This window comes from Pipra filicauda, unplaced genomic scaffold (genome assembly GCF_003945595.2).
Source record: "Pipra filicauda isolate LSUMZ 115617 unplaced genomic scaffold, ASM394559v2 scaffold335_size1511353_pilon, whole genome shotgun sequence".
In the NCBI taxonomy this organism is placed as follows: domain Eukaryota; kingdom Metazoa; phylum Chordata; class Aves; order Passeriformes; family Pipridae; genus Pipra; species Pipra filicauda.
Window position 1 is genome coordinate 668076 of NW_024104460.1, and position 12108 is coordinate 680183.

Genomic DNA, 12108 nt, shown 5'->3' on the forward strand with positions numbered 1-12108 from the left:
ACACAACTAAGCCAGCTGCTGAGCTGTTTACTTTAGCAATTATTCTTCTTCTCTGCCTGTGCTTAAACTTTATGGGATTGCAATACTTCATACACCCTAAAGCCAGTCACTTTCTTTTTAATGTCACTAAATGTTTAAAAACATGTTGATTGAATTTACGAATTGCTGTATTTCCTAACCATGGAACTGTATTCTTTTAAATCAGGCAGAATTTGCTTATATGAGATCAGTTACAACTGCTACAATTCTAGCATATGACTTCTGGGACACAAATAATTATTTAAAACCAGCATATTTTCTTGTGGATCCAGTTGCTGTAGAGGTTAGAACAGTCTGTGATTTTTTTAAACATATGCCTATTCATTGTGACATTCGGATCTGACAGCTGAAGGCAGCATTTTCCAACCACCCCCTACTCTGAATTTATGAGCTACTCAACCAGGCTGCTGCTTGAACACCTGAGAGGGTGGTCTCACAGCTTTCTTTAGCATTTTAATGTGGCCCAAGTGCAGCAGAGAATATCTGAAATAGAATCCAAACCCTTGGAAACTGAGAGAGTGTGAGGGTCTCTCTGTATTGATCTCCAGTATGAGATGTGGTCTGGCTCTCAGATGGCTTTTGGAAGTGTTTTGAATGTCACTGTTGTGATGTTAATGGAAAATTCCCTAAAAGAGCATCTGTTATAGCCACTTCATAGTACACTTAAAATTTCTGTGAGAAATTTCTGGACTCGTAAAAAACAATTCTGTGTAAAAAGTGCATTTTTGCCAGTCCATGGGGAAAATCTTTAAGATAAATTTTACTCCTCGCTGAATGCTGCAGCAGTCCAGATGTTTTTTCTCAGACAGATGTTGCTTTGCCCAATACCAGTCATCGTCACTCCTGAGCTACTACTCTGTGTGTACACAATGTCTGTAGCTGGAGCCGAAAAAGCTGCAAGTCAAAGATTTTTTTCTCTCACTTTTTGTCATTTATGCCTCCTACACAATTCAAATAAGCAAATGGCTTCCTATTTAAGAAGCCAGTAGTTAAATGATGAAATTTGTTTAAAAACTTCTGGAGGACAGAAGTCTTAGACAATAAACACTCCTTCTTTCATTTTATCAGGCTTCTGAGTTCCACAGCATAACTACACACTGTGCAGCATAACAATGCTCTCATGTTTAAACCCAAGACACACATGCACACAAATCCCTTCCCTTTGGGTCAATATGCCACCTGGCTTCATTTGCTGTTTGCGAACTCTGGTATTGAAAGGGATCATGAAAACACCCAGACTGTGTCTCAGTCACAGTCTCCCTCAGCTGCCTCCAGCAAGTTGAAAAACCTCTGTGTATTTAGTATTTCCTAATGGGAAAGCTTACCTATACTGTTGCATTTCCCTTAAAATTTCTAGTTTTCACATCTTTTTGGCATAAAAAATTCTTCATTTTATATGTGAGGATTGGGCACACATACTTTTGTTTCTGTTCTCTATTTATTTCTTAATTTCTCTGATGTTCTTTTGCTTTTGCCTTGTGAGTAGCCACAGGGCCATTTAAATTCCCAGGCATTTTTTACAAGTTTAAGTCCATCCTTGTGTACATGAGGAGTAGTTCTGCAAAGGACCACTAATATCCTGGTCCAATTTGCCCTCTTAAGCGGTTAGTTTTTTCCGTAGATTCTAGTCCACAAAGGATCAAAGATGGGCATTTCACTGGGTACCTTGTGTTATACAGGATGAATCTGGATCTACGCACTTTAGTCAAAGTGATTTTTTGAAATTAATATGGTGTAATGCTTAAATGTAATGGCTTGTGACATACACGCAGTCACACAAATGATCTCACAATTTCTTCTGTCTTTATCTGTGACTGCCACAGTAATTTTTAAACTGTGTTTTCAAACCCTGCTTTTGAAAGTGTAGGCAGATATCAGCTTGCATCAGTGAAAAGAGCAGTGCCTGAATCAGTGCCAGGCAAAACATATACTGAGTAGCCACGCTTGGATAACAAAGACTGTTTCTCTGAGGATAAAACTGAAGGGACTGAAAATACTATCAAGAAGCTGCCAGACTCCCATCCAGTCAATACATGACTTGTAGGTGTCCTTGAAGGGGTATAAAATTTTCATACAAAAAAAGTTAGAGGAATGGTTTACAAATGTAGTGTGCCAGCTGCTATAAGGAAATAAATTAGAGAGAACTTACCAATGTACAGTTCCATGCCAAGAAAGTCTCCACACCTGTCTCGTACTTCTCAGATTAAAGATGCAGAGCAATGTTGACTTGTTGTCATGAAGGAGATCAATCCTCAAGAACAGAAAACTTTCCCTCTAAGAAATATTTAAAAGAATGTTATGTTTCCAGCCCAGTTTACATTGTCACGTAATAGGAACAGGAGTACTGTTTGGAAAATATGAGAAATGTAAATATTTCCTTTTACTTATTAGACTAATGCATATGTAGAGCTTTAATTACTAAATCTAGTTAACAGAGAATATTTTCTGTAGCCCTACATTAAAAAAAAAAATCCTTGAGGAACATTTATATACCAATGGCATATATCTCTTCAGTTTCTAATTCCGTTATTCACCAGTTTTCCAGTCCTTAGACTGACAACTTCTTTATTATTAGGGTGTTTTAGTCCTCTTTTAAATAGTGTATTAGAAATATTCCATAGAATATTTCTGTAAATAATAATTGTGAAAATTGTATTCTGTAGAAAAAAAGTATCTATTGATATAAAGAAGCCATAAAAACAGAATGGCAGAGTCTTTATTATCTCACTCCAATGTTTTTGAGTCCTCTTTCACAATATGCTTGTTTTTAACTATGGCTCAAAGTCTCTAAGTACTTGAGTTAATAAATGGTTCCTTTCTTCAGTTCATCTTTGAATATGCAAGTGTGTTTCCAAGTGAAGTCTAAGTGAAGGGTTAGCTGTCATACAAAAAGGAAAAAAAAATGGATTTGGTCTTTCATAGAATACACCCAGTGTTGTTTTGAAATGAAAGATTAACATCTTGATAAAAAAATTAAATATATTAGGAGGATGAAAATAGTTGTTGTGTAGTGATACTTTAGGCAAGGACTTGACTTGTTGTGTAAAAAACTGATCAAAACAGAAAATGACAACTAAACCTCAAGATTGTGTATAATGCATTAAAAAGTGAAAGACTAAAAAGAAACAGTATCAAATGCATAGATTTTTGTAAACCCTAAATTCCCAGAAATTTAAGAAGAATAGAAGTCCATTAGGAACCAGTAATATCCACTTCAGCTCCAGGAAACCTTCTAATAACAAATTTCCAGGAATGGGCAGCTCAAGCATTTACTTGTTTAAATCTTCCTAGTAGCCCCTGGTGCCTCAAATATTTCAAATCTTCTAACACTCCATTGAGCAGGGAAGACTGCCCGATTCCCTCTTGGAAGCCAATAGATTATCATTCTCTTAACCATTAACATTAATTAATCCAGGCAATAAAACACTGCAAGCATCTTAGTGGACCAGCTATCTCCTGGCAGGCAACTACTAATTTCCACTGAACCAGTATGGCTTGATTCCAAGTTTAAGCCACAAATTCTTGTCTTTTGTAAACATTAAGTATCATTCATCATATTAGTGAAGCAGCCTTTTCCATGAACAAATACAAAAGCACATATATTCAAAGCGGGTTTCGGAATTCTGTTTTGAAGACAGACCATTGGGGCTGTGATTTCCAGCAAGCTGTTTAACAGTTTTTTAAGTGTTTTTCTTTGAGCAGCTTCAGATCAAGTATTTTCTCATTAAGGAACGATTGGGCACATTTTTAGTCACCTTTTTAATTGTTTTCAAGTTCTCTTACAGATCCTCAATGTCTTGTACCTTTTCAAGAACTAGAGCAGTTCACAGCCAAAAAGGGAATATTGCATCAGCTGTAAATATGATGCAGAGCTGGTATTCATTTAGGGAAGACATAGACCTGTTGGAGTGGGTCCAGAGGAGGGTCACAAAAATTATCAGAGGGCTGGAGCACCTCTCCTATGAAAAAAGGCTGAGAGAGTTGGGGTTGTTCAGCCTGTAGAAGAGAAGGCTTTGAGGGGACCTTGTTCCAGCCTTTCAATATTTAAAGGGAGCTTATAAGAAGGATGGGGACAGACTTTTTAAGAAGCCCTGTAGCAATAGGACAAAGGGTAATGTTTTTTAACTAGAAGATCATAGATTCAGACTATATTTAAGGAACATTTTTACAATAAGGGTGGAGAAACATTGGCAAGGTGTTGGATGGTGGTGGTGGCTGCCCTATTCCTGGAAACATTCAAGACTTGGTTGAACAGGGCTCTGAGCAATCTGGTCTAGTGGAAGGTGTCAGACTAGGTGAGCTTTACAGTTCCCTTCTAACTCAAACCATTCTGTGATTCCTACAGACCTCAGCCTCTGGGACTCTGTTTGCCCATATGAGCTACTTCATTGAAGTTAAGAGGTAGTAAACATTGATGTCAAACATTATCTCCTTTCTTCATACAAGTAACAGCTTAGGTGGGAATTATTTCCATAATGCTGGGCATGTAAAAGCGTACCTCTGCAAGTTATTGTTGATTACACCATCTTTTACTTTTGTTCTGTTCTTGTCCTACAATTTATGATGTTGGCCACATCCCAGTGAATGTCCCTTTCTTTATCTCTCAGGCATTAATGACCAAGGCACTGCACTTCCTCTTGAAGTCTAATTTGGTTTTTGTTTTTTCTCCCATGTTGATTAAATCAAAGGATGCACTCAAAGGTATTACTTCATATAACTTTTAGTGTTGAGGAATTTTCCTCTAAGCTCTCTTTTCCTTCAGATAGAGTTGAACATTTGCACACACCCTCTCACGATGTTCCCTTGCCTATATGACCTAAAATATTCTCCAAAATTATTTTAAAGTGCTGGATCAAAACTCTGCCATGGGCCATATCAGCAGTTTTACAGTGGGAACAATCATAGGTTAGTGGTCATACTTTTGGCGCTCTAGTTTATCCAGACTAACTCTTTCTGATAACCAAATCTACAAAGCTACTTTCTCAATACAGTTTTGCTGACTTAGATAAAACCCTCTGGGTTCAGTGAGCACTTTTTGTACCAGAATTGTGTTCAGTGACTGCATGTCAATATGTGTGTCACCTTTGGCCTTTTAAGTCAGAAATAGATCTTCATCTTGCAATGGTTTTCTTCTCTCTTGAACTAATAAAAGATTGCAGCCAGCAGATGCACTGTCAGAATAGAAGATTTCCTCTGGAACAATTGTAAACTGTTTTCTTGTTTATTCTAGGTACTTATAGCTCATCATTTAGAAAATAAGTAAGATTACTTTGTTTTTTACATAAAGGAGGGTAGTAAAAGTCACTTTCATGGATACCAAAGGTTAAAAAATAAGAAAGTAGTTAAATGAGCTTTCACTGCCATATGAGCTTCATTTCTCTCTAGAGTTTCCCAGACCTCTGCATTTCTCATTCAGGTGCTTCATGAAAGTGCTTACAATTCACAGAGAATCTGTGATTGTCTGTCTTGTCCAAGCATGAGGGAAATTAACAGATCAGGGGATCGTCACCAGATTGCTGGAGTGCTGAAAAGCACAGGATCCTGATCAATCTTTGCCATGTTATTTCCTCCTTAAAAGTTCCCTAGGAGATTAGGGAAGCTCCTCACTAACAGACACAGCTAGTGTTGATCTGCAACTACTGAAGCTCTTGCTCCAAGCCTGGCATTAGATGCTGATCACACAGAAAGACCTACAGATGCATGTTGTGTTTTGGTAACCTGTGTAGGGAGGATAGTCCTGATTACCAGTCTTTTGGGATCATAGAATCATTAAGGTTGAAAAAGACCTGTGAGATCATCAAGTCCAACATTTTACCAAATACCACCATACCCACAAAACTGTTTTACAAAGTGCCATGTCTTCTCTTTTTTTGAATACTTCCAGGGAGGATGACTTCACCACTTCCCTGGGGAACTTATTCCAAGCCTTAATCACTCTTGCAATGAAGAAATTTTTCCTAATATCCAATCCAAACCTCCCCTACCACCACTTGAGGCCGTTTCCCCTTGTCCTATCACTAGTTACCTCAGAGAGGAGACTGAACCCCACATGGCTACAACCTCCTTTCAGGTAGTTGTAGAGATTGATAAAGTCTTTCCTGAGCCTACTTTTCTCCAGACTAAGCATCCTCAGCTCCCTCAGCCTCATAAGACTTATGCTCCAGACCCTTCACCAGCTTTAATGCCCTTCTCTGGACAAACACTGTTGAGATCAGAAAAATGGAAGTTGGACAATATGCTTCTCCTAGCTAATCTGCATTTCAGCTAATTTGCATTTTTTATTTACCATTCTGTTCCTGATATTTTGCTATTTCAGCATTTCAAAGTCCACTGTGCAGCCTGCTTTTCCTCCTTTTTCCCCCCAGTTTGAGCAATAAAGCGCGGTGGGGGAAACCTGCTTTGAAGACACTGTATTCTGTAGGTGATTAAACAACTTTAATGTGCACTGCATCTTCCCTGATCGCTTTTTACTTGTCACAACTTGTAAATTTATCACTACTACCTGTAACTAAGGAGAGTCATCAAAGGCAAACAAATTACACATTGTTTTCTGCACCAGACAGGTTTCAAGTTTCCTGAGGGCTCTGAGCGTTTGTTTGTTCCCCAGAAAGAATTAGATAGTTAATTCCCCAGCATTTCTTGCTTGTCTTTTACATCAGCTTCTTTGATAAATCATTTGGGACATCACATAATCAAGTGTTGCCATAAAACATTTATACAGATCTATAAAGTAGATTACATTGTGTGGGAAATCATTAACCTCCTCTGCTTGAATTGTGCTTTTTGTATTAAAAAGATGCAGATAAGCATGGGTACAGAACAGTAGCTTTCATATGTATCCTCTGGCTCAAGAGTTAAACCCACTCAACAGCATCATCAGAGACAACATCTGGAAAGAAACACCTGGTGATTCCAAATTCCCTCTTGGTTTTCTGGTGGTGCAGGGGGTTTAATCTCATTTTTCTCTGCCAAGCCTTTGTCTTTTATCTGTGACTGTGGCAGAATGGTTCTAAATAATTAAAAAATTGTGCATTGCTGTTTGGCAACTACTTTAATATTCCCAGGACATCCTGCATTGGCATAGTTGGGCATATACTGAAAAATTTTTTGCTTTACAGTAGATGTTAACGCTCATCTCACAGATGAGAATATTAAGACTATAACCAAGAAGTAAATTAAACACTGTCTGGGAACAGTCCTAGGCACTACAATACAATAATTTCTCCTGTTGCACTGTTAAAAGCATCTGTGACACGGTGTTTGCCTGTGTCAACTGATGCTCTCCCAAGTAGTTATTGAGTCTGTATCAGGAACTAGGAAAAAAAAAAAAAAACAAAGATCCTTCCCACCAGTCTCTTTTTATGCATCTGTGTTGTTTTGGAAACTAAGACAGGTTACTGGCTTAGACACTCACTGCTCTGTGCCAGTTGGCCTCAGAGCTTGTGAATGTTTTTTGTGTATTTGAATTACCTCTGTAGGTGAAGTCGAATTTAGCGCAGCCTCTGTGAGAACAGCATCCTTGGGACCAGTCCTCACGAGTGCGATAAGCAGAGCTCAGGTATCACCCCTCTCCATCAGCACAGACAGGGCAACACCTTGGGCACACCTTCCCAACCTCATAGCAGAGGTTAGCACTGAGCAAGGGAACAAGAGGTTAGATTCAACCCTATTTTACACCTGGTTTACATCATTGTTTCTGGTGGAATGCCCTGCAATCTGTTCCATCTAATTTATTTGATCATTAATGTCTTCATCCTTTGGTTTTGCACTGCTATTGATAACTGTAACAATTTCTCGATCTACCAATGCAGAGTCTTGACTGATGGAAAATGACAGTTGCGTGGGTGTTATAAATGTCTAGTGCTCACTTGCAAACAATCCTTCCAACATAACATGAAGTTTGCTCCGAACACAGACATGCCCTCTATGCCTCAAAACTGTGACTTCAGTAAATCAAATAACAGCAAAATAAAATCAGTTACACAGAAAAATCAATCAACCATCAAAACCACAAATCAAAGCAAGAGCAAAAATGGAAAACTCTCCCTTCTAAAACCTAAGAATTATTACAAAAGAGAAAAGCCATAGCAGCACCAAGAAGTCACAGAACTTTTCTATTGCTCTTGGTTACTAATGAAATATTATAAGGTTTTGTTCTTTTTCAGATGTTGTGATGATGTAGAGTGGTATATGTCTTAAAGAAAGACAGATTATTGCTATGTTGAATCAAACCATTGATATTTATGTTCTTCATGAATAATTTCATGTACTCATTTGAAAACTTTACAAACTTTCACACCCTGTGGAAAAAAACAGCTGGTTCCCTCATTTAATAGAAGGGAACGGGGAGAAAGACTATGTGCCTTGCTCTTTGTCTCAAGATTAAGTGGAAGAGACTGTCTCCCAGTTCTGCATGCAGAAAGGCACTGGTTGAGCTTCTTGACAGACGGCATAATAACAGTCTAACCCAGCACCCCTTTTGATCTCAGATCTGCATGGAAATACTGGCCCGTAGAAAGTGAAACATGGCTTTGTTTATATAATAAAATATTTCACAGGTATGACATATGGGTAAGTGCAGAGCAAGGCTGACAATTTATATCCACATGTGGAATATAAAGATAGGATTGTACATTCATAACTGCAAACAACTGTTGCTGGAATTGTGTTTTCCAGTAGATTGGTTGTTTATTCCTATTCCCATGCAACTTGCATTGGAAAAACGTTATTCTGTCTCCTGAAGGTTCTTTTGTAGACAGTCCCTATGCAGCACCTAACACAGAAAACTCTCTATCACACAAGAGATTTCTAAATACCGTTTTTCCATAGTTGCTTTAATAGAGATCTGAAATTCAAATAAAAAAACTGTCTATTTGTTACCTGAATTATCAATTTTCATTATAAACAAATAAAAAGACATAAGTCAGTAGTTCCTTCACAAATAATTTTGGGCTCCTGTTGACAAAATGTCATTGGCACTATCATCTGCTCCTCAGGATCATATGGCTTTTGTGGAACTGGGAAATGATTAATCTGAACATTCACTTCACTTTTACTCGTATTTTCATTTTTTAAAAAGTAGGATTTTTTACGTCTGTTTTTTTTGATTTAATGATTATGACATGAAGTAGACCAGGTGGGAGTACTAAACATTTCCAAGAGATGGTTTCAGAAGTAGAGTTGTTGCTATCTTAGAGGAAATCCTGTCTTGCAAGAGGAAGAATCAGATTCTCTTCTGTTCTAATTTCTGGCTTATAACTGTGGCAATTATGCTTGAAGTTCAGTTGTTCTAGATTGCCCTTTTAGCCAGTGCACAGAAGCATCTTTATCTATTAGTGAGTTATTTCCATTCCACAAAAGGATTATGCTTTTAATTTAGCAGCTCAGTTAAGTGTTCAAAATCAGAGTGAGAAGATCTGTCCCCCAGAATCCTCCAATGCTAAGCTTTGGCTCAATGTTGAGTTATTCATTTTGGTAAATCATGTAGAACCACCAGAAAAGGCCTTTAAATGTGCAGAAGGCCTCTGGAAAGTGTTAACCATTCCTGGGATGAAAGAGTTCCACAGCTTGTGAATTTACTGTGATTTTCCTCTCAGCTAATGTAGACTCAGCTAATGCTGAAACATTTTCCAAGGATGAAAGAGAATGTTTGAGTACCAACATATCATAGAATTATTTAGGTTGGAAAAGACCAATAAAGTCATGAAATCCAACCATTAATCCAGCACTGTTGAGTCCACCACTAAACCATGCACTTCAAATATATCTTCTCTGGTGAGTCATAAAGCATTTGGGGACTTCCTACCTGCAAGCTGCTCTGTCGTTTCCAGTAGGATGCTAGCACTACTCTGTTCCTGGGATTTCTCAATGCAAATTCATCCCTTCATGCTTGACTAGAATAGGCTATTCCTCATTCTGCCAAAGTACCAGTTTTCCCAGTAATGGTGCTTTCATTGTTATATCCCTTTTATACGCAGGTATTTGCTGTTCAGGGAGTAAAGGAAGGAGTAGATGAAAACCCATAAAGCCACCATATATCCAGTCTTTCAAGGGTCATTATATTGTCCGCAAGGCATAATGCTCTTGCCATTTTCAGTTTGTCTCTAGTGTGCTGAGTTGTCATCAGGGTAAATAGCTACCTTTCTTCATAAATGAGTAGTGGCTTTGTATCAGACTCAGTCCAACCACAGACCAGTAAAGCTCTAAATAGCACTGGAACAAAACAGCTGCACAAATGTGAGAAGTTCATGTGATTTCTTCTGGTTAGGATTCACTTTCATGTTGTTTAGACATCCTTAAACACAAACAAGGAAGGTCTATTATTTGGTCAGACCGGACTCTCAGACATCTCATTATTGTGACTTTCAACAGCACAGTTGTGTTTTCAGGCTTTGAGAGGTGCAGTAGCTCTTCATTATTACCAAGACAGGAGCAGGAAAAAGAAATGGATGCTCATTTCATTAATGGCTGTTGAGAGACAAATCTCCCTTTCTTTGTTGTGCCTGATCAAAGACAAATCCAGAAAGATGCCTCACATCCCAACATGCGATCAGTGTGTGATTTCAGATATTTTGGCTGAACCCCATTTTTTATGAATCTATGTATCAGGGTTCTCATTGGAAATAGTGAAGAGGGAAGGCACCTGGCACTTTAATGAGCCTGAGAAGTCTACAGTCACAAACACCACCAATGTTTCCCAATTACTGCCTTAATTTTGTAAGCAATCATGTATAAATCCCATCCTCACAGACAAAATCTCTCTTTTCCACTCTTTCCTTTTTCTCCATTCCTAATTCACCCTTGCAGATGAGATTGGGGTCTTTGGGAATAGAATCTCATTTGAATTCTGAAACTAACTTTTAAGACTAACTCAGTACATCTAGTGAGACAACATCTGATCTATCCAATCTCTAATCGATTTAACAGGGGTAAGGGCATGGGCAGGCAGGACTTAGGATTTTCCTTCTTATTTCCACAGAGCCCTTCTGGGTATTTCACAGAGCTGCTAAAGTTCACGTTCCAGGACAAAGTAAAATGTCTTTGAGGCATCGAGTAGCACACATTTAATGAAGATAGAAAGCCAATCACTTAACATCAGATGAGGAACAGCAATTTCCTTCAGTCTGGCACTTTGTGTATTGAACAAAATTGCATGAGAGCTTTGAGCACTAGGAGAGCTGTCAAGCGGCCGTTTGTCTGGGAGCTGGAGCAGTCCCCTTGGAAACAGCTTAAACCTTTTAAATGAAAGCATTACAAAATGTACATCTGTGTGTAATATATTGGCCATAGCCTCAACTGTCAAGGGCCAGGCTATGCAATGTTGATATATATTTTTGCCTGATAGTCATTTTCATGCTTTCACATGTAAACACAACCTCCTTTAAGATTGCAGGGTACTTGGCTGCTCAATAAGCAAGCATCATAAAAAAAGCTTTGCCCTTAAAACTGATTCAGCTGGGTTATCTGACCATAACGTTTAACTCAAAAATTTTGATACTTCCTGGACCTCTCTATTGCAAATACGTTGAGATTTCTTGTTAGATAAGGCAAAATGAGAAATTTGACAGTCACCACATTATGGAGAGAATTACAGATTTTAGAGGGGACATATTAATAAACATACTGTTGCCATATGTCATCACCTGTATAAAACGTTAATCCAAATTCAGAAGTTTTTTATTATATCAGTCATTTGTGAATGTGAACTTTGAGGAAACGTGTTGTTTGTTTTATTTCTTTTTATATTTTTTTATAAAGCAATGTATTTACTCATTGTGTTTTTTCCTGTGAAAATGGCTAACAAAAAAGCCAGATAAAAGAATACATGGATGGCACATAATTTAAAATATATTCCCCAGGAATATACTTGGTCTTGTGTTCTCACACTGCTGAAAATATGGGGCAGCTCTTCTGAAATCAGATGAGTTTTAACAAGTAAAACTGCTTTAAGTGAGAGGAAAATCAAGCCTGTTTTTTTCTAGTCCTCTCTGTCTCTCAATCTGAGATTTCCTTGATTCTCTCCCTTCATCTTCTCCTCCAAAGCCTGCTTGCAACTTGTACTCCTAGCAG

The 12108-nt window shown here is 38.1% G+C and overlaps 1 protein-coding gene across 12 annotated transcripts in view; it reads left to right on the forward strand.

Annotated features, from left to right (window-relative positions):
* Positions 1 to 12108, forward strand: part of TENM4 (teneurin transmembrane protein 4) — a 750083-nt gene that overhangs the window by 207684 nt on the left and 530291 nt on the right. The window lies entirely within an intron of this gene.